At 47.1% G+C, this 25,215-nt stretch overlaps 1 protein-coding gene across 3 annotated transcripts in view; it reads left to right on the forward strand.

Moving 5' to 3' along the window:
• The first annotated feature begins 4 nt into the window (after window positions 1–4).
• The window catches only part of LOC125453609 (arfaptin-2-like), a 48,773-nt gene continuing 23,562 nt past the window's right edge, over window positions 5–25,215 (forward strand). Inside the window, exons 1-2 of one of the 3 annotated variants that reach the window (XM_059646903.1) lie at window positions 5–92; window positions 17,832–17,934. The gene's annotated coding sequence lies outside the window, so the exon portion shown is untranslated. Of the gene's footprint in view, window positions 93–432; window positions 838–14,749; window positions 14,946–17,831; window positions 17,935–25,215 lie in introns of those variants that run through there. The other 2 variants (XM_059646904.1, XM_059646902.1) reach the window with 2 other exon arrangements.

Consider the following 25,215-nt stretch of genomic DNA (forward strand, 5'->3'; position numbering starts at 1 on the left):
GTCACTTCCTGGCGGTGGCCCGCCCTGGCTCCGGGTCCCTAGAAACCGGCTCAGGCCCCTCCCCGCCGAGAGACACCCGAGCGGCAGCCCCGGTAAGAGAACGGGGCGGGGGGAAACAAGAGGTCCATCCCATCCCCCCACCCTAACCCGTCTCCCTCTCCCTCCTTCCCCCTCCTCCCCGACGCCCCCACTCTCCTCCCCCCTCTCCCCCCCCCCCCATTAGTATTTGTGTGTCGCTATGATTTGTGAACTGCTGGGGAAGGTGTCTGTTTGACCAGGGAGTGCCCATCATACTCAGGACGGGTTGCTATTCTCAGTTGGTCAGTGTCACCCAACTGCCCACGTTGTCTTACCCACTGCTAGTGCAGTCCACCCCCTTGACCTGCTCCCATGGTATGAACCTGCCCTCTGTATATTTCTCCACCTCCTGCTGTGGTTTGCACTGATGTAGTTGCTGATCGTAGCGTGTATTTGGAGACTAATTCTCGCCCTGACCTTGTTGACATCACTCGATGTGTCTCACCTGCATACATGAACGAAAATTGTAGACTCTTCAAACATCAAACTGCGACACAACAAGCTGAGTACTGCTTGGATCACAATGTGTAACAGAGTACTCCCTCTGTGACATGCACACATCCTACAGCCTGTATTCAGTGCTACCACCACCGCCTCCCTCCTTGTCTCTGTAACCTCCTCAGGCCCCTGACACGTACCTTGTCCCTCCTCCTGTCACCCCATTTGTGGCTATTCCTTTAGCCTCTTCAACCCCACACATCAGTCCACGTAACAGGAATGCAGTTTGCCAACATCAGAATTCCTCATTGTTTATTCACGGTAAGGGTCACTAACTGTTGCAGTTCAGAGTCACTATTTATTCAGACTAGTAGCAGGAAACTATAAAGTGCTGTGTTAAACATGGTAACAAACAGGAGCAGGCCCTTTAAGCCTGCTGCATCATTCATTGTGATCATTGCTGATCATCCACTCGAGTCTGTGCGTGTTTTTACCGATCATTGTTTGATTCCTTTAAACTCGGGTACTATCTACAATTCCCTCTTTTAATCATTGTGTTTTTATTGACTGCTTTCGGTGGCAATGAATTCCACAGGCTCTCTACTCTCTGGGTGAAGAAATTTCTCATCTCGGTCCTAAATGACTTATAATGACTTAGACTGTGTCTCTTGGTCCTGGATTCCACACTTGTCATCCTTCGTGCATCCACCCTGTCTGGTCCTCTTTGAATTTTAAAGGTTTCAGTGAGATATTCCCCACCCCACTGCATCATCCTTCTGAAATCCAGGGAATAAAATCCAAACAGATGCAATCTTTCCTCCTACAACAAGGTTAGGTCACTTGGGATCCCTGGAGAGCTAGCGAATTGAATTCAAAATTGGCTTGATAGTAGGAAGCAGAGGGTGATGGTTGAGGGTGATTTCTCAGATTGGAGGCCGTGACTAGTGGTGTGCCACAGGGTTCAGTGCTGGGACCTTTTGTTATTTGTTATTTACATAAATTATCTGGATGTGAATGTACGAGGCATGATCAGTAAGTTTGCAGATGATACAAAATTAGGAGGTATCGTTGATAATGAGGAAGGTTATCAAAAATTACAGAGGGATCTTGATCAGATGGGGAAGTGGACTGAAGATTGGTAATTGCAATTCAATACGGATAAGTATGAGGTGTTGCACTTTGGAAAATCAAATCATGGTAGAACTTATGCAGTAAATGGTAAGGTCCTGAGGAGTGTTGTGGATCAGAGGGACCTAGGAGTACGAGTACATAGTTCACTGAAAGCCGTGTCACAGGGTAGATATTTGCATGCTGGCCTTCATTGGTCGAGGCATTGAGTATAGGAATTGGGACCAAAAACAAGTTGCTGGAAAAGCTCAGCAGGTCTGGCAGCATCTGTGAAGGTAAAAAGAGTTAACGTTTCGGTTCTGGTGACCTTTCCTCAGAACTGAGAAAGTTACTTAGTTCTGAGAAAGGGTTACCAGATCTGAAATGTGAACTTTTTTTTCCCCATCGCAGATGCTGCCAGACCTGCTGAGCTTTTCCAGCAACTTTGTTTGTTCCTGATTTACAGCACCTGCAGTTCATTTGGTTTTTACATAAGAATTGGGACGATCTGTTACAATTGTACAAGTTGTTGAGGCTGCACGTGTAGTATAGTTTTCAGTTTTAATTACCCTGTTATAGCAAAGACATAGTTAAACTGGAAATTGTGCAAAGAGGATTTATGAGAATGTTGCCAGGACTAGGAGGCCTGAGTTATTGGGAGAGATTGACCAGGATAGGAATTTATTCCTTGCAACATGGGAGAATGAGGGATGATCTCATTGAGGTGTATAGGGCATATATAGAATGAATACATTTAGTCTTTTTCCCAGGAATAGTGGGTTGAAAACTAGAGGATGTAGGTTTAAGGTGAGAGGGGAAAGATTTAAGAATGACTTGAGGGGCAACTTCTTCACGTAGAGGGTGCTGCATATATGGAATGGGCTTCCCGAAAAAGTGGTTGAGGCGGGTATAATGGCAACATCTAAAAACTTCTAGATGAGAAGGGTTTAGAGGGATATGGACGAAATGTAGGCAATTGGAACAAGCTGAATGGGCACCATGGTCAGCATGGACCAGTTTATGCTGAACGGCCTGTATTATTCTATGACTCTATAACTATCCCAGGAATTAATCTGATAAAGCTTTGCTTCATTCCCTCTGTAGCAAGAACATCCGTCCTCAGAGAAGGAGACCAAAACTGCACATAATACTCCAAGAGTGGCCTCACCAAGACCCTGTATTACTGCAGCAGGACATCCCTGCTCCTGTACTTGAATCCTCTTGTTATGAAGGCCAATATCCCATTTGCCTTCTTCACCTCCTGCTGCAACTGCATGCTTATCTACAGTATATCATGACACCCAGGTCTTGTTGAACATTCCCCTCTCTCAATTTCTTGCCATTTAGATAATGGTACGCCTTCCAAGTTTTTGCTTCCAAGTGGATAACCTCACATCTTTCCAAATTATGTTTCGACAACCATGCATTTGCTTACTCACTCAACTTGTCCAAGTCACACTGCTGCATTTCTGCATCCACCCACCCATCTTTGTGTCATCTAGTACCCCATTGTCACTGTGTACTACTCAGAAAAAGACCCATTTATCCCTACTCACTGTTTCCTGTCTGCTGTCATCGGTGGGGAGAAAAACAGAATTCATGCATCAAGTCCGGTATGGTGATTCTTCAGAACTGCACGGGTTGGACAAGTTTTACCATTCAACCTGTTTGGAGATGTTATTACACACTTCTGGAGCAGGTGGTAATTGAACCTGGGCCTCCTGGCCCAGAGGTAGGGACACTGCCACTGCATCACAAGACAGCCTTTAAAATGTTGGTTTAAATGAGATGGCTGAATCCCAACAGAGTGAGCCTGATATCCCCGTAGGCAGATTCATTTGTATAACGTACAGGAACAGGCAAAAGGAAGGAGTTGAGTGTTAGATGTGGGGTAGCAGTAATGTTTGGAGAAGACATTGTGGTATTGAAGAGAGAATAAGAGGGGCCAAGGCCCTGTTACAGGAGTTAATTTATAGACCTCCAAATGGACACAGATGGAGCGAAGCAAATCTGCAGGGAAATCACATGGAATAGCTTGGTAATACTTTCAGATTTGAATTAAACAAATATATATGGGGAACAATTTTAGAATAATTGGGAATGAGGGTGCTGAATTTATGAAATGTGCTCAGGAGAACGTCTTTGATCAGTGTGTTCTTGGCCCAATGAGAAACAATGCTGAATCTGGGTGCTGGCAAGTGTTTGGGGACGCCATTGTATCATTTAAATTCGGATTAGTAATGCAGAGTAATACTGGGTCAAGAGGGGATCAAACCAGTGTAAAGACTGACTGGAATGATTGATGACCTTTGAAAGACAAGTAAAATAGACATATGATTCTAAAGGGGGTGAAGAAGCAGACGCACCTCGGGGTATATGTGTACAGATCATTGAAAGTGGCAGGACTGATAGAGGAGGCACGTGTATGCGTATGAGTACAGCATATACAGTATTCTCTGTACAAGACACTTGTTAGACCCTCAGCTGGAGTAGTGTGTACAGTTGTAGACACCACATCATAGGAAAGATATGAACACATCTGCAGAAGTGATATATAAGAATGGTTCCAGGAACAAAAAACTTCAGTGATGAGGACAGATTGAAGAAATCGCAATTGTTCGACATACAGGTTGGAGTGAAGAAGGCTAAGAAGAGATATGATTAAGGTTTTCAAAACCATGAGGGAGCTGGACAGGGTATATAGGTTCCCACGCCCTGAAAAAATAATCCAGAAACGGAAGCACCGATATAAAGTGAGTTGCAAAACAAGTAAAGGTGAGGTAGAAACACAGTATTGACACAGTGAGTAGTTGGGTCTGGAATGCACTTTCTGGAAATGTGACGGAGACAGGTTCAAATGAGGCATTCAAGAGGCACTAGATGATTATTGGCTAGAAATAGTGCTCAAGACTATGGGGGAAAGAACAGTGGATTGGCACGAAGTAAAGATACCCCTTTGAAGAGCTGGTACAGGCACATACAGCCCTGTTGCATTTTTCTCTAGCTGGGGGCGTGGCACTTCAAGTGATTATCTAAATACTTATTTTTCTCCTCGGTAGAACTGAGAGTTGATATTAAGATGAGTTGAATTTTGGATAGCTACGTGTTTTAACAAACAAATGCAGTTTTTTGATATTGGAAACTGTTATCTTTAGTGATATAAATAAAGCTGTTAATGAATGCCCAAAGACCATAAAGTGTAGGAGCAGAATTAGGCCATTCATCCCATCAAGCCTGCTCTGCCATTCAATCAAGATGTGTTTCTCAACTCCATTCTCCTGCCTTCTCCCTGTAACTCTTGATCCCCTTACTAATCAAAAACCAATCTATCTCTGTCTTAAAGACACAATGATGTGATCTTGACAGTTCTTTGTGGTGATAAGTTCCACAGATTAATCACCTTCTGGCTGAATAAATTCCTCCTCATCTTGGATCTACAGGGTCATCCCTTTGCTCTGAGACTGTTCCCTGGAGTCCTAGTTTCTCTTCCTAATGGAAAACCTTCTGCATGTCCACTTTATCCAGGCCCCTCAGTAATCTGTATGTTTCAATCAGATGTCGCCTCATCCTTTTAAACTCCAGCGAGTACAGACCGAGAGTCCTGAACCATTCCTCGTGTGACAAGCACTGCATCTTGGGTTCATTCCTGTACATTTCCACTGGATGCCCTCCAGCGCTAGCACTGTTTTCCTTAGATACAAGCCCTAAAACTCTCTCAATGTTCCAAATGCAGGCTGACTAGCATCTTGTACAACCATATCAGTGTATCTATGCTCTTGATTCTAGCATTCCTGAAATGAATGCCAACATTGTATTTGCCTTCCTAACTGCCAGGTGAACATGCGTGGTAATCTTAAGAGAGCCCTGAACGAAGATTCCCAGTTTGTACTTCAGATTTCCTAAACCTTTCCTCATTTAAAAAATAGTTTATGACTCTTCTTCCTAGCAAAGTGTGTAGGCTTACATTTTCCCCACATTGTATTTCATCTGCCACCTCTTAAGCCATTCGCCTGGCAGGTAAGTCCTTCTGCAGCCTCCCACTTCTTCAGCATAACAGTCCTTGCACCTGGCATTCAGCTTGATCTTGAGTTGGTCAATCAAGGAATGACTGAGGCTAACCAGCAAGTGCAGAGTGATTTTTGAAGCTTTGGGACTAGCTGCTGTTTCTTACTATCTCATGTTTTGTATCCAGTTAAAGAATTATTCAATGTTCTGAGAGAAGACTGTAAGGAATAAATAAATATTTCTGGAAGTCTACCGAAACTATTCGTATTCACTGGTGATTTTGAAATTAAATTTACAGTTATATGCCTGTGAAGTACTCATTATTCAAGGATCGCACAAAGACTTGGTATTCATCATTCAAAACTGTTTTACTGAACTAGCAAATTATAACGTTTATTTTCTTTTTAGTTTATCCCTTAACTATGTCTGCCTGTTTCTGTGTGAATCAGGGTTTATGATCAAAGAAGATTGGGGTTTAGAACGTAGAACATAGAACAATACAGCGCAGAACAGACCCTTCGGCCCTCGATGCTGCCCCGACCTGTGAACTAATCTAAACCCCTCCCCCTTCACTATCCCATTATTATCATAAGTACAATATTGATTAGATTATCTTGTTTGGCTTTGCCCTGCCATAGTTGCAGTCTTGATAAATTGTTAATAATTTTTATTTAAGTTATAAGCTTGGTGTTCAGGATTTGTTATTCATAAAATTTTATTAGGAACAACTGGGCAATTCTCAGGGTCATTGCATATTTTAGTTTCACGCGTTGTGTGTCCAGTGATAGTAGGGTTGATTGGGTTTTGCTTGTTTTCCATATCTTAACAGTACTGAACTGGATGATCAGCCATGACCATATGTTAATAATATAATTATATTCTCGACTAGTTTCCCGTGCAAAACCTTGTCAAAAATCTTATTTAAAAAGTCCACGTAGATTCCATCAGCTGCATTGCCCTCATCCACACATATATATTCACCCTGGGTTTCCTCCCACAGCCCACAGATGTGCAGGTGAGGTGGATTAGCCATGCTAAATTGCCCGTCGTGCCCAGGGATGTGTACAGTAGGTGGGTTACAAGGGGATGGGCCTGGGTGGGATGCTGTGAGATTCAGTGTGGACTTGTTGGGCTGAAGGGCCTGTTTCCACACTGTAGGGATTCTGTATTCTAAAAAATCATCTTCAATAACAAATCAAACACTTCAGATGTAATCTGCCCCTGACAAAGCCATGCTGACTACCCTTAATCCATCCTTGCCTCTCCAACTGGAGATTAATTCTGTCTCTCAGAGCATTTTCCAATAGTTTCCTTACCACTAATGTTGGAATCACTTGTCTATAGTTCCCTGATTTTTCTCTACCAACCTTCCTAAGTAATGATACCACCTTAGTGCTGTATCAGCCCTCTGGCACCTTTCTTTGCTATAAAGGATTTGATTTTTAATCTCACTAAGTTATGGTTATTATCACAGGTTATTACTTTAGGATAGATCCCTCCATGACCTTGCAGCCTGCCATGCTTGTGGCCTGAAACCTCATAACCCTCTGTGATCCTACAGTTCTGTCCTTTGTGAATCCTGAATTTATTAGCTTCACCATTATAGGCCATGCTTTCAGCTGTATTTTGGCAGAATTTCTGGAGTTCCCTCCATGAACAGAGGAATGGAATTGTGGGAGATATTGCAGTTTGGATCGGAAATTGGCTTGCTGAAAGAAGACAAAAGGTGGTAGTTGATGGGAAATGCTCATCCTGGAGACCAGTTACTAGTGGTGTACCGCAAGGGTCGGTGTTGGGTCCACTGCTGTTTGTCATTTTTATAAATGACCTGGATGAGGGCGTAGAAGGATGGGTTAGTAAATTTGCAGACGACACTAAGTTCAGTGGAGTTGTGGATAGTGATGAAGGATGCTGTAGGTTGCAGAGAGACATAGATAAGCTGCAGAGCTGGGCTGAGAGGTGGCAAATGGAGTTTAATGCAGACAAGTGTGAGGTGATGCACTTTGGTAGGAGTAACCAGAAGGCAAAGTACAGGGCTAATGGTAAGATTCTTGGTAGTGTAGATGAGCAGAGAGATCTCGGTGTCCATGTACGCAGATCCTTGAAAGTTGCCAACTCGGTTGACAGGGCTGTTAAGAAGGCATAGAGTGTTTTAGCTTTTGTTAATAGAGGGATCGAGTTCCGGAACCAAGAGGTTATGGTGAAGCTGTACAAAACTCTGGTGCGGCCGCACATGGAGTATTGTGTACAGTTCTGGTCACCGCAATTTAAGAAGGATGTGGAAGCTTTGGAAAGGGTGCAGAGGAGATTTACTAGGATGTTGCCTGGTATGGAGGGAAGGTTTTACGAGGAAAGGCTGAGAGATTTGAGGCTGTTTTCATTAGAGAGAAGAAGGTTGAGAGGTGACTTAATTGAAACATATAAAATAATCAGAGGGTTAGATAGGGTGGATAGGGAGAGCCTTTTTCCTAGGATGGTGACGGCGAGCAGGAGGGGGCATAGCTTTAAATTGAGGGGTGAAAGATATAGGACAGATGTCAGAGGTAGTTACTTTACTCAGAAAGTAGTAAGGGAATGGAACGCTTTGCCTGCAACGGTAGTAGATTCGCCAACTTTAGGTACATTTAAGGCGTCATTGGACAAGCATATGGACGTACATGGAATAGTGTAGGTTAGATGGGCTTGAGATCGGTATGACAGGTCGGCACAACATCGAGGGCAGAAGGGCCTGTACTGTGCTGTAATGTTCTATGTTCTATGTTCCTGTTGTACACTTCTTTCGATTTTGGCCAGAGGATAGTGAGAGGGTTGGTAGGATGGGCAATCATATAGCCATTTTAATGCCAAGATTTGTCACAAGTTATGCTTAAGTTTCAATAAAGGATACAATGCTAAAGCAGATTCAGGAATAGAGGGACCAGGGTTTACATGAATAAAGGTTACTGAATGTGACAGGACAGGGAGAGAAAATGCACACAGGTAAATAGACCTCCAGCTGGAGTGTTGTGTATGTTTTCGGGCACCATGCTTCGGGAAAGATGTAAATGCATTGGGGAAAATACAGAAGTGATTTAAAGGAATGAGAAACTTCAGTTTTGAGGATAGATTAAACACTGTTCTCCTGGAGAGGAGAAAGTTGAGAGAAATTGCGCAGAGGTGTTTTGAGGGATCCACATGGAGTAAATAGAAAGAAACTTTCCACTGATTGTAAGTTCGGAAATAAGAGAGCACAGATTGAATGTGATTGACAAAAGAAGCAAGGTGAAGTCAGAGTTAAAGTTTTCACATGACAAGAGGTTAGGATCTGGAATGTGCTGCCTGTGAGGACAGCTATTGACAACGACATTCAGCTTCGCTTCTAATGGCCAGAGGAGCGACCCATTTGATGACAAAGACCTCAAAGCCAGCACCAATATTACCTGTCTGAAGATATGGATAATTTACAGCAGACACCTCAAATCCGTTGAGAAATATCACCAATAATGCCTGCATGAAATCCCCAAATCCATCGATGGGATTGATGCTCTAATGTCAACATCTTCAGACTGTCCAGTTTCCCCTTTATTGAAGCATTGGTTATGGCCAGTTAGCTGCTGTTTGCAGGCCACATCGTCCAGGCCTGATGCAAGTCTCAAAGTGCACTTTCTGCTCCAAGCTTCATCTTGGAAAATATCCAACATTCCCATCAATGTGTGGGAATCTACTGCCCTGGTGGAGAAACATCATCAAAGGCTTGACAATCTCTGACAGGCCCTGGAGAGGGCCAGTATTATTTTTTACAATATATTTCAATCGCGTGGACAAGGGATGGGAATGTAATATTTTCACATTTGCAGATATGGATGTACATGGAATAGTGTAGGTTAGATGGGCTTGAGATCGGTATGACAGGTCGGCACAACATCGAGGACCGAAGGGCCTGTACTGTGCTGTTGTGTTCTATAACACAAAATTAAATGAGAAGGCAAGTGATGAGGATGACACAGCCTACAAAGTAAAATAGATAGGTTAGGGGAGTGGGAAATGCGAGGTTATACACTTTGGCAGAAGAATAGGGGAGCTGGATATTATTTAAGTGGACAGACTGTAGAAAACTGCAGTGCAGAGTGTCTTGGTGGGTCCTCATTCACACATCGCAACAATCTAGCATCCAAGTTCAGCTGATGGTAGGGAAGGCAACTGGAATGGAGCATAAAAACAAGGAATAAATGCAAAGTGCTGGTGAAACTTAGGTCTGGCAGCAAAACCGAGTTAATGGTTTAAGTCCCATATGACTCTTCAGTCAGGTCCCGACTGACCCAGATAAGTTGGTGCGTAAGGTGCTTTGCTACCTAAACGGAGCTTCGAGGTTAACTTTGACATTGTAAATGAAGATGTCAAGCATTGTCATTACAAGGCCTCTTTCCCAGAAACGACCAGTTTTTTTTCTCATTAACTGTCGGCTCAGCAGAACATACCACCCGTTCTCTCGTTTCGTACCCATCAACTAGACCTGTTTTGTATCAATCAATCCTTTGTCACTGTTAGAACTTGCTCTATCTTTTGTTCTAGGCACCTCACAATCTCTTATGCTGCTGCTCCTTCCTTTCTGTCTATATATTTTTGGTGTAGTGGTAGTGTCCATACCTCTAGGCTGGAAGAGCTGAGTTCAAGCCCGATCTGCTCCAGAGAAATAAAATTCCTGAACAGGTTGATATAGAAAATATCTAAAATCCATTGTTTCCAACTCCTTTTAGTTCTGAAGGAGAATCATACCGGACTCAAAACATTAATTCTGTTTCTCTCTTCACGGATGCTGCCAGATTTGTTGAGTTTCTCCAGCACTTTCAGTTTTTGTTTCAGGTTTTCAGTATCTTCAATATTTTTCTGTTATAAAAACACGGTGGTCTTGCTAAAGCTGTACAAGGCACTAGTTAGTCCACACCTGGAATACTGTGAACAGACTTATTCCCTGTATCTAAGGAAAAAATGCACTGGCATTGGAGACAGTCCAGAGAATCTTTAGTAGTTTGATCTCCAGTTTGGAAGGAGAGGCTCAGTAGCTTGGGCCTGTACTCTTGGAGTTTAGAAGAATGAGAAGCACCCTTATCAAAACAGACAAGTTCCTTATGCGTCTTTATAAGATAGAAATGGAAAAGTTTATCCCCTTGGAGAAACTAAAATCAGAGAGCCTTGTAAAAGGGTTTGACTATTTAAAACAGAGATGACGAGGTGTTTCTTCTCACCAAGTGTAGTGAACCTGTGGAATTCTTTACCGTATAGCACTGTTGAGGCTAGGTTGTCAAGTATATTTGAATGTGAGAGAGAGAGAGATTTTTAATTAGTAATGGAATCAAGGGTGAAAAAGGCAGGATAGTGGAGTTGAGCATTATTGGATTCAGCCATGATCTCATTGAATGGCAGAGCAAACTCAATGTGCTGAATGGCCTACTGTGATATAATGCACCTATGTTGTATAGTACAAAAAGCAGAAGGAGAGTACAGAAACATGAATAACCCAGCCATCTCCCACTCCTCCATCGGCCCAACCTTTGGCTGGGTTTGTGGATCCAGCATCACTGTTAGATGCGCAAGTTTGCACATGTGCATATTGTGCGCTGACCTTGTTGTGAGGGAGTGGAGTAAGCCCTGCACCCTGGCAGGAGGGGGCCCAGAGTAGGGTTTTGCTGGGGGTGAGATCTGAGTGCCATGGAGTACAGTGTTGGGAGCATCTGTCCCCCTTGGTTAAAAACCCAAACCCACAAACTCCACAAGCCCAGTCAAAGTTCTCTTGTTCGCAGAGTCTTCCTGAGATTGTATCAGAGATAATGGGAACTGCAGATGCTGGAGACTCTAAGATAACAAAGTGTGAAGCTGGATGAACACAGCAGGCCAAGCAGCATCTCAGGAGCACAAAAGCTGACGTTTCAGGCCTAGACCCTTCTTCAGAGAGGGGGATGGGGTGAGGGTTCTGGAATAAATAGGGAGAGAGGGGGAGGTGGGCCAAAGATGGAGAGAAAAGAAGATAGGTGGAGAGGAGAGTATAGGTGGGGAGGTAGGGAGGGGATAGGTCAGTCCAGGGAAGACAGACAGGTCAAGGAGGTGGGATGAGGTTAGTAGGTAGGAAATGGAGGTGTGGCTTGGGGTGGGAAGAAGGGATGGGTGAGAGGTGGAACAGTTTAGGGAGGCAGAGACAGGCTGTGCTGGTTTTGGGATGCAGTGGTACCCGGTGTGGCTACCCCTACATTGGAGAAACCAAGCGGAGGCTTGGGGACTGCTTTGCAGAACACTTCCGCTCGGTTCGCAATAAACTACTGCACCTCCCAGTCGCGAACCATTTCAACTCCCTCTCCCATTCTTTAGATGACATGTCCATCATGGGCCTCCTGCAGTGCCACAATGATGCCACCCTAAGGTTGCAGGAACAGCAACTCATATTCCGCTTGGGAACCCTGCAGCCCAATGGTATCAATGTGGACTTCACCAGCTTCAAAATCTCCCCTTCCCCCACTGCATCCCAAAACCAGCCCAGCTCGTCCCCTCCCTCCACCGCATCCCAAAACCAGCCCAGCCTGTCTCTGCCTCCCTAACCTGTTCTTCCCCTCACCCATCCCTTCCTCCGACCTCAAGCCGCACCTCTATCTCCTACCTACTAACCTCATCCCACCTCCTTGACCTGTCCGTCTTCCCTGGACTGACCTATCCCCTCCCTACCTCCCCACCTATACTCTCTCCACCTATCTTCTTTACTCTCCATCTTCGGTCCGCCTCCCCCTCTCTCCCTATTTATTCCAGTTCCCTCTCCCCATCCCCCTCTCTGATGAAGGGTCTATGCCCAAAACGTCAGCTTTTGTGCTCCTGAGATGCTGCTGGGCCTGCTGTGTTCATCCAGCTTCACACTTTGTTATCTTCCAGAGATTGTCAGCTTTGCCTGGCACTCCGTGTGCCCCCGCCCCTTTGTTGTGCTGCCGCTGCCCTGGGTCTTGCCAGTGTGGTACTTGGTTCTGGAGCTTGGGGGTGTTGCATGGTTCTGCTCATTGGCTGTTGGTTTGTGGTGGTCAATATGTCTTGAGTTCAGAAATAATGCTGACTGTAGTCACTCCTCTGCAATGTATTTCACTAAGGTTTGATTCCAAACTTCAGTGGATATTGTCCAGTCCCAAAAATCCCTTTCAAACTACAAACCCTGTTCTGTGATTGTTAAAGTATAACCGATTCCTCCTGCAGTGTGATCTCCGGGACCACACTCTGGGGATTTCTTTCATTTTGCTGCACAAGGCAGGATGTTCTCAGGGATCTTGGTGTTGCAGGGGGGTGGGGGGGTGGAATATATCTGAGATCTTGATGTGTTTGGAGCAGGTTATTTTTGGGATCTTGCTGTGTTGGGGAAGTGTCTCTGGGATCTTAGATAACAAGGTGTAGAGCTGGATGAACATAGCAGGCCAAGCAGCATCAGAGGAGCAGGAAAGCTGATGTTTCGGGCCGAGACCCTTCTTCAGAAATGAGGAGGTCAGGGGGAAGGGGATACTGAAATAAATAGGGAGAGAGAGGGAGGCGGATAGGAGATGGTTAGAGGAGAAGATAGGTGGAGAGGAGACAGACTGGTCAAAGAGGCGGGGATAGAGCCAGTGAAGGTGAGTGTATGTGGGGAGTTCGGAAGGGGATAGGTCAGTCCAGGGAGGACGGATGATGACCATCATTCCATTGCTGATTGTCGGAAAAACCCATCAAGGGGGCAGGATGAGGTGAGGAGGTAGGAGATGGAGATGGGGTTTGAGGTGGGCGGAGGGGATAGGTGAGAGGAAGAACAGGTTAGGGAGACGGGGATGAACTGGGCTGATTTTGGGATGCAGTGGGGGGAGGGGAGATTTTGAAGCTTGTGAAATCCACATTGATACCATATGGCTGCAGGGTTCCCAAGCGGAATAGGAGTTGCTGTTCTTGCAACCTTCGGGTGGCATCGTTGTGGCACTGCAGGAGGCCCATGATGGACATGTCATCTAAAGAATGGGAAGGAGAGTTGAAATGGTTCGCGACTGGGAGGTGCAGTTGTTTGTTGTGAATCTTGGGATCTTGCTGTGTTGGGGCGGTGTCTCTGGGATCTTGCTGTGTTGGGGCGGTGTCTCTGGGATCTTGCTGTGTTGGGGCGGTGTCTCTGGGATCTTGCTGTGTTGGGGCAGTGTCTCTGGGATCTTGCTGTGTTGGGGGTTGTCTCTGGGATCTTGCTGTGTTGGGGGTGTGTGTCTGGGATCTTTTCTTTAATTCCTTCAGGGGACGAGGGCATTGCTGGCCAGGCAGAATTTATTGTCCATCCCTAATTGCCCAGCAGAAAGTTAAGAGCCAACCACATTGCTGTGGGTCTGGAGTCACATGTAGGCCAGACCAGGTAAGGATTCCCTCAAGGACATGAGTGAACCAGGTGGGTTTTTCCGACACTCCGCAATGGATTCACAGTCATCATTAGACTCTTAATTCCAGATTTTTTGTTTAATTGGATTCAAATTTCACCATCTGCCATGCCAGGATTTGATCCCAGGTCTCCGTAACTGAGACATTGCCTCCCCATGGGTTGTCTTGGTGTGTGGAGGGTATCTCTGGGATCTTTCTGTGTGGGAGCTGTCTCCGGGATCTTGCTGTGTGTGTGGGCTGTCCGGGACCTTGCTGTATATGTGGGCTGTCTCTGGGATCTTGCTGTGTGTGGGGTCTGTCTCTGGGATCTTGCTGTGTGTGGGGTCTATCTCTGGGATCTTGCTGTGTGTGTGTGGGCTGTCTCCGGGATCTTGCTGTGTGAGTGGCGGCTGTCTCTGGGATGTTGCTGTGTGAGTGGGGGCTGTCTCTAGGATCTCACTGTGTGTGCCGGGGGAGGGTGTCTCTGGGATCTTGCTGTGTCATGGGGTTGGGCCTCAGTAACCTTGCTGCACGGGGATGGGGTGTTCTCGGAGATTTCCCTGGAAGGATCGGTCCTACACTCCACATTACGTGTTTAACATTCCTTTGTCACAGGAGATTGTGGGCTCGGTTTGGCTGCTTTATTGATGTCGGTGGAGAAATGTTGTCCTCCTCCTGCTCCTGCTCCTCCTGCTCCTGCTCCTCCTGCTCCTGCTCCTCCTCCTGCTGCTCAAGCTCCTGCTCCTGCTGTAAAGCTGCGAGTCCTGCCTGGTGACGTGGCTTTGTGCGTGTGTGTTGGTGTGAGGCCAGGGACTGTGTGTGTGAAACAGAGGCAGAGAGAGAGAGAGAGAGAGAGAGTTCTTGGGGAAAAGAAAGGCCGTGAATTGATGAGAGTACGATGTAGCGAGCAGTACAGCTGCTATCAGAGCCTGGGCACCTGCCAGAAGGAGGTAAGTCTGCAATGCATGCAGGAAGCTTTGGGAGGGGGTAGAGGAAAGCGCAGGAGCTTCTTGCTTTTCCATCTGATGCCCCTGCAGTAGAGTTCTAACTTGGCCTAAAACCTGTTTGTGCTTTCAGAGCCAGACTACACCAGTTTGATCCATTCCCACGTTCGGACACCTGCTTGGCCCCTGTCTGCTCTGTCGCTCACAGTAACCTGGCACCTGCCCACTCACCATTGCCGTCCCCTGCCCACCCCCTTCACTTGTTCTGCCCACCCCACTGTCTCTCATCTGCCTGCGCATGGCATGTCCCCCTATTCACCCCAATGGCCCTGACTCCAGCCCAGTGAGGCTACAGACCCCAACCTCCCAGTGCAACCCGAACAAGTACAAAGTTGCATTTGTGTAGATCCTTTTGTGATGCAAGGAACTTGCCTGGGACATGGAAACCGCAGCAGATGAAGGGTATACAGCAAGATCTCGTAGCCATGATGTCAAAGTATAGCAGTTTGGTTTTCTGATGTTGACCGAAGGATAAATGTTGGTCAAAAACCAGGGTCAGTGTCCCTGCACCTCTTTTAACACACAAGATGGACCCTCAGACAGCGCTCCCTCAGCACTGACCCTCCGACAGTGCGGCGCTCCCTCAGCATTGACCCTCCGACAGTGCCCGCTCTCTCAGCACTGACCCTCCGACAGTGCGGCGCTCCCTCAGCACTGACCCTCTGACAGTGCGGCGCTCCCTCAGCACTGACCCTCCGACAGTGCGGCGCTCCCTCAGCACTGACCCTCCGACAGTGCGGCGCTCCCTCAGCACTGACCCTCCGACAGTGCGGCGCCCCTTCAGCGCTGACCCTCCGACAGTGCGGCGCTCCCTCAGCGCTGACCCTCCGACAGTGCGGTGCTCCCTCAGCGCTGACCCTCCGACAGTGCGGTGCCCCTTCAGCGCTGACCCTCCGACAGTGCGGCGCTCCCTCAGCGCTGACCCTCCGCCAGTGCGGCGCCCCTTCAGCGCTGACCCTCCGCCAGTGCGGCGCCCCTTCAGCGCTGACCCTCCGCCAGTGCGGCGCCCCTTCAGCGCTGACCCTCCGCCAGTGCGGCGCCCCTTCAGCGCTGACCCTCCGCCAGTGCGGCGCTCCCTCAGCGCTGACCCTCCGACAGTGCGGCGCTCCCTCAGCACTGACCCTCCGACAATGTCGCGCTCCCTCAGCGCTGACCCTCCGACAGTGCGGCGCTCCCTCAGCGCTGACCCTCCGACAGTGCTGCGCTCCCTCAGCGCTGACCCTCCGACAGTGCGGTGCCCCTTCAGCGCTGACCCTCCGACAGTGCGGTGCCCCTTCAGTGCTGACCCTCCGACAGTGCCCGCTCACTCAGCACTGACCCTCCGACAGTGCGGCGCTCCCTCAGCACTGTCCCTCCGACAGTGCGGCGCTCCCTCAGCACTGACCCTCCGACAGTGCGGCGCTCCCTCAGCGCTGACCCTCCGACAGTGCGGCGCTCCCTCAGCACTGACCCTCCGACAGTGCGGCGCTCCCTCAGCGCTGACCCTCCGACAGTGCGGCGCTCCCTCAGCGCTGACCCTCCGACAGTGCTGCGCTCCCTCAGCGCTGACCCTCCGACAGTGCGGTGCCCCTTCAGCGCTGACCCTCCGACAGTGCGGTGCCCCTTCAGCGCTGACCCTCCGACAGTGCCCGCTCACTCAGCACTGACCCTCCGACAGTGCGGCGCTCCCTCAGCACTGTCCCTCCGACAGTGCGGCGCTCCCTCAGCACTGACCCTCCGACAGTGCGGCGCTCCCTCAGCACTGACCCTCCGACAGTGCGGCGCTCCCTCAGCACTGACCCTCCGACAGTGCGGCGCTCCCTCAGCACTGACCCTCCGACAGTGCGGCGCTCCCTCAGCACTGACCCTCCGACAGTGCGGCGCTCCCTCAGCGCTGACCCTCCGACAGTGCTGCGCTCCCTCAGCGCTGACCCTCCGACAGTGCGGTGCCCCTTCAGCGCTGACCCTCCGACAGTGCGGTGCCCCTTCAGCGCTGACCCTCCGACAGTGCCCGCTCACTCAGCACTGACCCTCCGACAGTGCGGCGCTCCCTCAGCACTGTCCCTCCGACAGTGCGGCGCTCCCTCAGCACTGACCCTCCGACAGTGCGGCGCTCCCTCAGCACTGACCCTCCGACAGTGCGGCGCTCCCTCAGCACTGACCCTCCGACAGTGCGGCGCTCCCTCAGCACTGACCCTCCGACAGTGCGGCGCTCCCTCAGCACTGACCCTCCGACAGTGCGGCGCTCCCTCAGCACTGACCCTCCGACAGTGCGGCGCCCCTTCAGCGCTGACCCCCTGACAACTGGCCCTCCCTCAACTGCCTGGGCTGTTTTTCAAACCCACTACTCATTAATGAGTTATAGTAGAAGTTTCACATGCTTCATCTGCTTTCAGTTTGTGCATGTGGGCTGCACAGTCTTTTGGGCCCACACTGCATGGGCCCTCGATGAAGTGGATTCTAGGCAGGCCTGTGGGAGGTGTGGCTGTGACAGATTTACTGATCAAGGAGATTAATTCTCTGTGTGAGCAGGGGTCTGATTATGTTGCTGGGGCATGTTTCAACCTGTTTCATCAGATCAGGCAACAGTTGCAGTAACCGGAGTTCCTTATTAGTTAATGATTGTCAAATTTCGCAGGCGACTGTAAACCTACTGTAGCACAGTTACTGTTTGGGCAGAGGGCCGATGGGTTGTTCAGTTCCTGCTACTGCTGGGATTGGATAACCATGGGGACAGTGTAGTGGGAGCTTACTTTGTGCCTCACCCTGTGCTGTACATACCCTATGAATGTTTGATGGGATCTGTGTAGAGGGAGCTTTACTCTGTATCTAACCCAATGTTGTCCATTTCAGATTGGAATATGATGCGTATCACACAGATCTTGAGAGGTTGAACCTGGAACCCTGTGATTCCCTGATTCTGCCAAAGATTGACCTGGTGCAGCAGTTGTTTCTGGTGCGTAAGGAGAAATACCCTGTAACTCTGTCTAAATACTGACCCACTACCTCTGCTCCCTGGAACTCCTGTATGTACAGACAGTCTCTCCCTCAGGGACACCCTGTAAATACTGACCCACCCTTCCGCCACACAGGGGACCCCTCTGTAAACAGCAGTGGACTTCCTGTGGATTCTGTATGAATTTTCCATTGTCCAATCACTTTGCTTTCTATCAGCACTAAGTGATGATTGAATTTTCCCTTTGGCACTGTTACTGAGACCGGTAAACTCTGGGAGGGTTCAGTTTCTAATCCAGTACAGCCTGCATGAGTGAGTCAGCGGGGGGGGTGTGGTGGCACTGCCTCAGGCAGGGTTGGGGGAGGGGTGGGGAACATTGGTGTTGAGTGGGGTAATTGGTTCTCTGTAGGGCTGTAGACAACAAGTCTTGGCAGTGAACTGGAACTGAATGCAGAGTGAAACCTTCTCCATTTACACTGTCAGTTGCTGTGTCTCTCTGTCTCTGCAATCATGTTCTCTCCCATCGTCTGTGAATTTATAATGCCCGCTTGTCTCCCTCTCCAAACTCCACAGCAGCTAATCCATTCACACGGTACTTCAATGTAACTGTGTATCTTGTGGCACTTTTTTAGAGGGAGGATAAGAGTCAGCCACATTGCCTTGGTTTAGGAGCCACGTGTGGTTCAGCTGAGGTGAGAAACAGCAGTTTTCCTTCCCTAAAGGATGTAGTGTACCAGGTGAGGGGTTACAACAATTAATGACCATGTAAGGTTCATCGTGAAACTAGAAAATTAAGTCAAAATTTCCTCATGCGAAATGAACTTGTTTCTCAGGAGTATGAATCCAGGCCTCTGGCTTTCTCATCCACTTACAAGAAAGGAGCAGGATTAAGCCATTCGGCCCCTCACGGCTGCTTCACCTTTCTCTAAGGTCATGGCTTTTCTTTCCCAAGCCTTGATTCCTTGTTGGTGCCAGTTCCTCGTAGCACAGAACTCCCTAATATTTCAAAAATTATTTACTACCTTGTTGAATTATTTCAATGATTTAGCCTCCATAACTCTCTGGGATAGAGAATTCCAGATGTTTGCTACCCTATGAGAGAAGAAATGTCTTCACATCTCACTTTTAAATGAGCATTTCCTTATTCTGTATCTGTATCTCTTGGTTCAAGATTTCCCCCGTCAGAGGAAACATCTTCTCAACATCTACTTGTCAAGCCCCCTTAGAATATTGTATTTTTCAACAAGAGCATCCTTTGTTCTCCTGAATTCTAATAGTCTGACCTGTTTTTGATGCTGGAAATCTGAAATGAAAACAATTCATAAAGTCAGGAGGTATGGGATATAGGGTGATTTGGCTGTCTGGATTCAGAATTGGTTGGCTGACGGGAGGCAGAGAGTGGTTGTATTTGGTGAATATTCTGCCTGGAGGTCAGTGCTGAGTGGTGTCCCACAGGGCTCTGTTCTTTGGCCTCTGCTCTTTGTAGTTTTTATAAATGACTTGGATGAGGAGGTTGAGGGGTGGGTTAGTACGTTTGCTGATGACACAAAGGTTGGATGTGCCGTTGATCGTATCGAGGGCTATTGCAGGCTTCAGCGAGACATTGACAGAATGCAGAGCTGGGCTGAGAAATGGCAGGTGGAGTTCAACCTGGATAAATGCAAAGTGATGCATTTTGGAAGGTCGAACTTAAATGCTGAATGTAGGATTAAAGGCAGCATTCTGGGCAGTGTGGGGGAACAGCGGGATCTTGGTGTTCAAGTGCATAGCTCCCTCAAAGTTGCCACCCAAGTGGATAAGGTTGTTAAGAAAGCATATGGTGTTCTGGCTTTCATTAACAGGAGGATCGAGTTTTAGAGCTGCGAGGTTTTGCTGCAGCTCTACAAAACCCTTGTGAGACCACACTTGGAATATTGTGTCCAGTTCTGGTTGCTCTATTATAGGAAAGATGTGGAGGCTTTGGAGAGGATGCAAAGGAGGTTTACCAGGATGCTGCCTGGACTGGAGGGCTTGTCTTACGAGGAGAGGTTGACTGAGCTCGGACTTTCTAAATGGTGAGAAAATTTGCAAATCAGAAGTGCAAAGGGATCTGGGAGTGTTGGTCCAAGATTCTCTAAAGGTTAACTTGCAGGTAGAGTCCGTAATTAATTAAGAAGGTGAATGTTAAGTTGTCGTTTATCTCAAGAGGGTTGGAATATAAAAGCAGCGAGGTGCTTTTGAGACTTTATAAAGGTCTAGTTAGGCCCCATTGAGAATAGTGTCCAATTTTGGGCCCCAGACCCGAGGAAGGACATACTAGCCCCGGAGCGTGTCCAGCGGAGATTCACACGGATGATCCCTGGAATGGTAGGTTTAACATATGAGGAACGGCTAAGGATCCTGGGATTGTATTCATTAAAGTTTAGAAGGTTGAGGGGAGATCTAATAGAAACTTACAAGATAATGTATGGTTTAGAAGAGGTGGACGCTAGGAAGTTGTTTCTGTTAGGCGGAGAGACTAGGACCCCTGGGCACAGCCTTAAAATTAGATAGGGTAAATTTATAACAGAAATGAGACAACATTTCTTCAACCAGAGAGTGGTGGGCCTGTGGAATTCATTGCCACGGAGTGCAGTGGAGGCCGGGACGTTGGATGCCTTCAAGGCAGAGATCAACAAATTCTTGATCTCAGAAGGAATCAAGGGCTGCGGGGAGAGTGCAGGGAAGTGGTGTTGAAATGCCCATCCGCCATGATTTAAACGGCGGAGTGGACTTGATGGGCTGAATGGCCTTACTTCCACTCCTATGTCTTATGGTCTTATGGACTTTTCTCTCTGGAGAGAAGGAGGAAGAGAGGTGACCTGATTGAGATGTACACGCCCTGTACAGTTGTAACATATGAACAAAGAACAAAAGTAGAACACTTGCCCCTCTTGAGCCTGCTCTAACATTCAATAAGGTCGTGGCTGATCTGTAACAAGACTTCCTTATTTTTAAACTCCCAATTCCCTTGTAGTAAAGGCCAAAATGTCATTGTCAAAATGATTTGCTGTACTTGCATGCTAACTTTTAGTATTTCACGCAGGAGCACACAGATCGCTTTGGGCTGCACTGTTTTGGAGCCCCCCCCCCCCTTGTTTAAATAATTGTCAGCTTTTTGATTCTTGCCACCTTTGGGATGTGTATAGCGTTCTGTACTGTGAAGACTGACTCAAAATATGGCTTTAAATTATCTGCCATTTCGTTGTTCCCCATTAGTAAATCCCAAGTTGTATCCTCCACGTGTCCCACACTGACTTTAGTCACTTTCTGTTTATATACTGTACAAGCTGTTGCTGATGGGACTAGTTCAGTTTGGGAACGTGGTTGGCATGGATGTGTTGGGCCAAAGGGTCTATATGACTCTATAACTCTATGATTTTATATTTCATGTTAACTTGCTTTCAAAATCAATTTTCTCCCTTTTTATTAGCTTCTGAGCTGGTTCCTTAAAAGAAACCCAACCCTCTGGTCTACCATTTGTTTTTGCCATTTCGTATGCCTCAAGGACACTCTCCTTGGCCACTTTGTCAACCATGGGTGGGGGGTGGTTCATCCATCTCATCAACTCCTTCTTTTTGATTGAAATAAAGTATCGCTGTGAGTAATGAAACTTCTGTTTAAATGGCTGCCACTGCTCATCACTGACCTTCTCATCAGCCTGTTTTCCGAGGCTGCTTTAGCCAGCACTTTCTTCATACCTCTGTCATTGTCCTTATTTAAGTAGAGGATCCTGGTTTGTGATCCAAGTTGGTCTCCCTCAAACTGAATTTGAAATTCTATAATTTTATGATCACTACCCTCTGGAGGATCTCTTATTAATCCTACCTCATTACACATTTGTATATGCAAATGATCTGGAGGAAAATATGGGTGGTCTGATTAGTAAGTTTGCAGATGACATGAGGATCGGTTGAGTTGCTGATAATTGTGAAAGGATACAACAGGATGATGGATTGGCAACTTGGGCACAGAAATGGCAAATTGTGTTTAATCCAGACAAATGTGAGGTGATGCATTTTGGAGGATCAAATTTAGGTGTGAATTATGTTGTGGATGGCAGAACCCTTAGGAACATTAACATACAGATGGATCTGGGCGTGCAGGCCCAAGTTCCCTAAAAGTAGCAACACAGGTGGCCAAGGTGATTAAGAAGGCATATGGCATGCTTGCCTTCATCGCCCAGGGCAAGGAGTACAAGCATTGACAAACCATGTTGCAGCGATATAAAACCCTTGTTATGCTGCGTTTGGAGTATTGTGTGCAGTTTTGGTCACCACGCTACCAGAAAGACGTGGAAGCTTTGGAGAGGGTACAGTGAAAGTTCACCAGGATGTTGTCTGGTCTCAAGGGCATTCACTATGAGGAAAGGTTAAAAAGACTAGGATTGTTTTCACTGGAAAGATGAAGGCTGAGAGGAGACCTGATAGAGCTCTACAAAACAATGGGAGGCTTAGATAGGGTAAATAGTTAGAGGCTTTTTTCAAGGGTTGAAGTTTCAATTATAAGTGGGCACAGGTTCAAGGTGAGAGAGGGAAAGTTAAAAGGAGATGTGTGAGGGAAATTTTTCACGCAGAGAGTGGTAGCAGTCTGGAATGCACTGCCAGAGGAGGTGGTGGAAGGAGAAACATTGAAGACATTTAAGAGGCACCTAGATGGGTACATGAATAGGGAGGAAATAAAGGGATACAGATCAAAAAATGGCAGATTTGCTTTTAGATTAATTAGGGCATGATGGTCTTGGAGGCTGAAGGTCCTGTTTCTGTGCTGTACTTTTTCATTTGTTCATTACCAAATCAAAGTACTCTCTTCTGGGTGGATGTTACAATGTACAGCTCAAAGAAATAATCTCTGATGAACTCTACAGATTCATCTTCCCTGTTACACTTACCTAATGGATTTGTCCAGTTAATATACCTATTAAAATCAGCCATGATAATTAGAGGGAAAAAACATAGGAAACAGGAGGAACATAAGAAAAGGAAACAGAATAAGCTACTTGGCCCTGTGTGTAAGAAGAGCCACAGTAATTTTCCTATGTGCCTCCATTATTTCCTGATTTATACTTTGTGAGGCACCTCCTCAGGTCTTGTAGATGAATTTCACCAGTGATTTCCTTCCAGTGCTATTCCTGATTTCCATCTGAGCTGACTCCACATTATGATTTATTGCATCTACATCACAGCTCACCCCTGTACTGATGCCATCCTTATTAACAATGTTACCTCGCCTCCTTTTCCTTTTTGCCTATTTTTTCTAAACGTTGAATACCTTTGAATATTGTGTTTCCAGTCTTCGTCACCTTACGACCATGCCTCTGTAATAGAAATCAGGTCATATTCATTTATTACCATTTGTGCCATTAGGTCATCTATCTCGTTAAAAAGCTGAGCGTATTCAGATAAAGAGCCTTAAGCTTTGTTTTATTTTGCCAATTATTACTCGGGTTCTATTTTCTGCTACATGCAGTTTCTACCCCTTCCTGTCACACTTCAATCATTGTTTGCCTCTTCACTTCCCTGCACCTCTGCTCTCTTCTTTCATTTACAGAAGTATTCACAGCCAGAGATGCTGAGTGGATGATCCATCTCGGCCTCCTCTAGAGCTCCCCAGCATCACAGATACCAGTCTTCAGCCAATTTGATTCACTCCAGGCGATACTGCATCAAGACGCTTGGTGGCACTGGATACTGCAAAGGTTATGGGCCCTGATAACAGTCTGGCAACAGTATGGAAGACTTGTATTCCAGAACCTGCCACTCCCCTAGCCAAGCTGTTCCAGTACAGTTACAACACTGGCACCTACCATGTATGGTAAAAAACAGGACAAATCCAGACTGGCCAATTACAGCCCCATCAATCGACTGTGCTAGCAAGCAGCACCTGCTCAGCAATAACCTGCTCGGTGACGCCCAGTTTGGTTTATACCAGACCCACTCAGCTCCTGACCTCATTCCAGCCTTCGTTCAAACATAGACAAAAGAGCTGAATTGCAGAGGATGAGGCAAGAGTGACAGCCCTTGACATCAAGGCTACATTCGACTGCATGTGGCATCAAGGAGCTCTGGTAACACTGGAATCAATGGGTATTGGGAGCAAATTCTCTAGTAGTTGGAGTCATACCTGACACATAGGAAGATGGTGTGGTTGTGGTTGTGAGAGGTTAATCATCCCAGCTCCAGGACATCTCTGCAGCAGTTCCTCAGGATAGTGTCCTAAATTTAACCACCTTCAGCTGTTTCATCCATGACCTTCTCTCTATCATTAGGTCAGAAGTAGGGACGTTTGCCAATGTATGCACAATGTTTAGCATCATTCGTGCCTCCTCAGATACTGAAGCAGTCTGTATTTAAATGCAGCATGATCTGGATAGTGTTTGGACTAGGGCTGACAAATGGCAAGTAACATTTGCATTAGATAAATGCCAGGCAATGACCATCTTAAATAAGAGACAATCTAACCCCCAGCCCTTGACATTTCCCCACTATCAACATCCTGGGGGGTTACCAGTGACCAGAAACTCACTGGTCTCGTCATATAAATACCGTGGCTGCAAAAGCAGTTCAGAGGCTAGGGATACTGTGGTGAGTAACTCATCACCTGAAACCCCAGAGCCTGTCCACCATCTACAAGGCACAAGTCAGGAGAGTGCTGGAATACTCCCCACTTGCCTGGACGGATGTAACTCCAGGACAAAGCATCCTTAGAAGAGGCTTCGCAGTGGGGTTAAAATTGTTTCAGAGAGAGTAGGAACTGCAGATGCTGGAGAATCTGAGATAACAAGGTATAAGGATGCCTACCCTGAAGAAGTTACCCTCGTCCTTCTGGAAAAATAACCTCAGTGGATCTCTTTATAACAAAGTGTGGAGCTGGATGAATACAGCAGGCCAAGCAGCATCTCAGGAGCACAAAAGCTGACGTTTTGGGCCTAGACCCTTCATCAGATGAAGGGTCTAGGCCTGAAACGTCAGCTTTTGTGCTCCTGAGATGCTGCTTGGCCAGCTGTGTTCATCCAGCTCCACACTTTGTTATCTTGGATTCTCCAGCATCTGCAGTTCCCATTATCACTCAGTGGATCTCTTTATTTCTTCTCTGCCTATCTTGTCCTCTATCTATCTTCAATCCACCTCCCCCTCTCTCCCTATCTATTTCAGAACCCCCTTCCCCTCCCCCGTTTCTGAAGAAGGGTCTAGGCTCAAAATGTCAGCTTTCCTGCTCCTCTGATGCTGCTTGGCCTGCTGTGTTCATCCAGCTCTACACCTT

Source organism: Stegostoma tigrinum, chromosome 6, assembly GCF_030684315.1.
Source record: "Stegostoma tigrinum isolate sSteTig4 chromosome 6, sSteTig4.hap1, whole genome shotgun sequence".
Classification (NCBI taxonomy): Eukaryota; Metazoa; Chordata; class Chondrichthyes; order Orectolobiformes; family Stegostomatidae; genus Stegostoma; species Stegostoma tigrinum.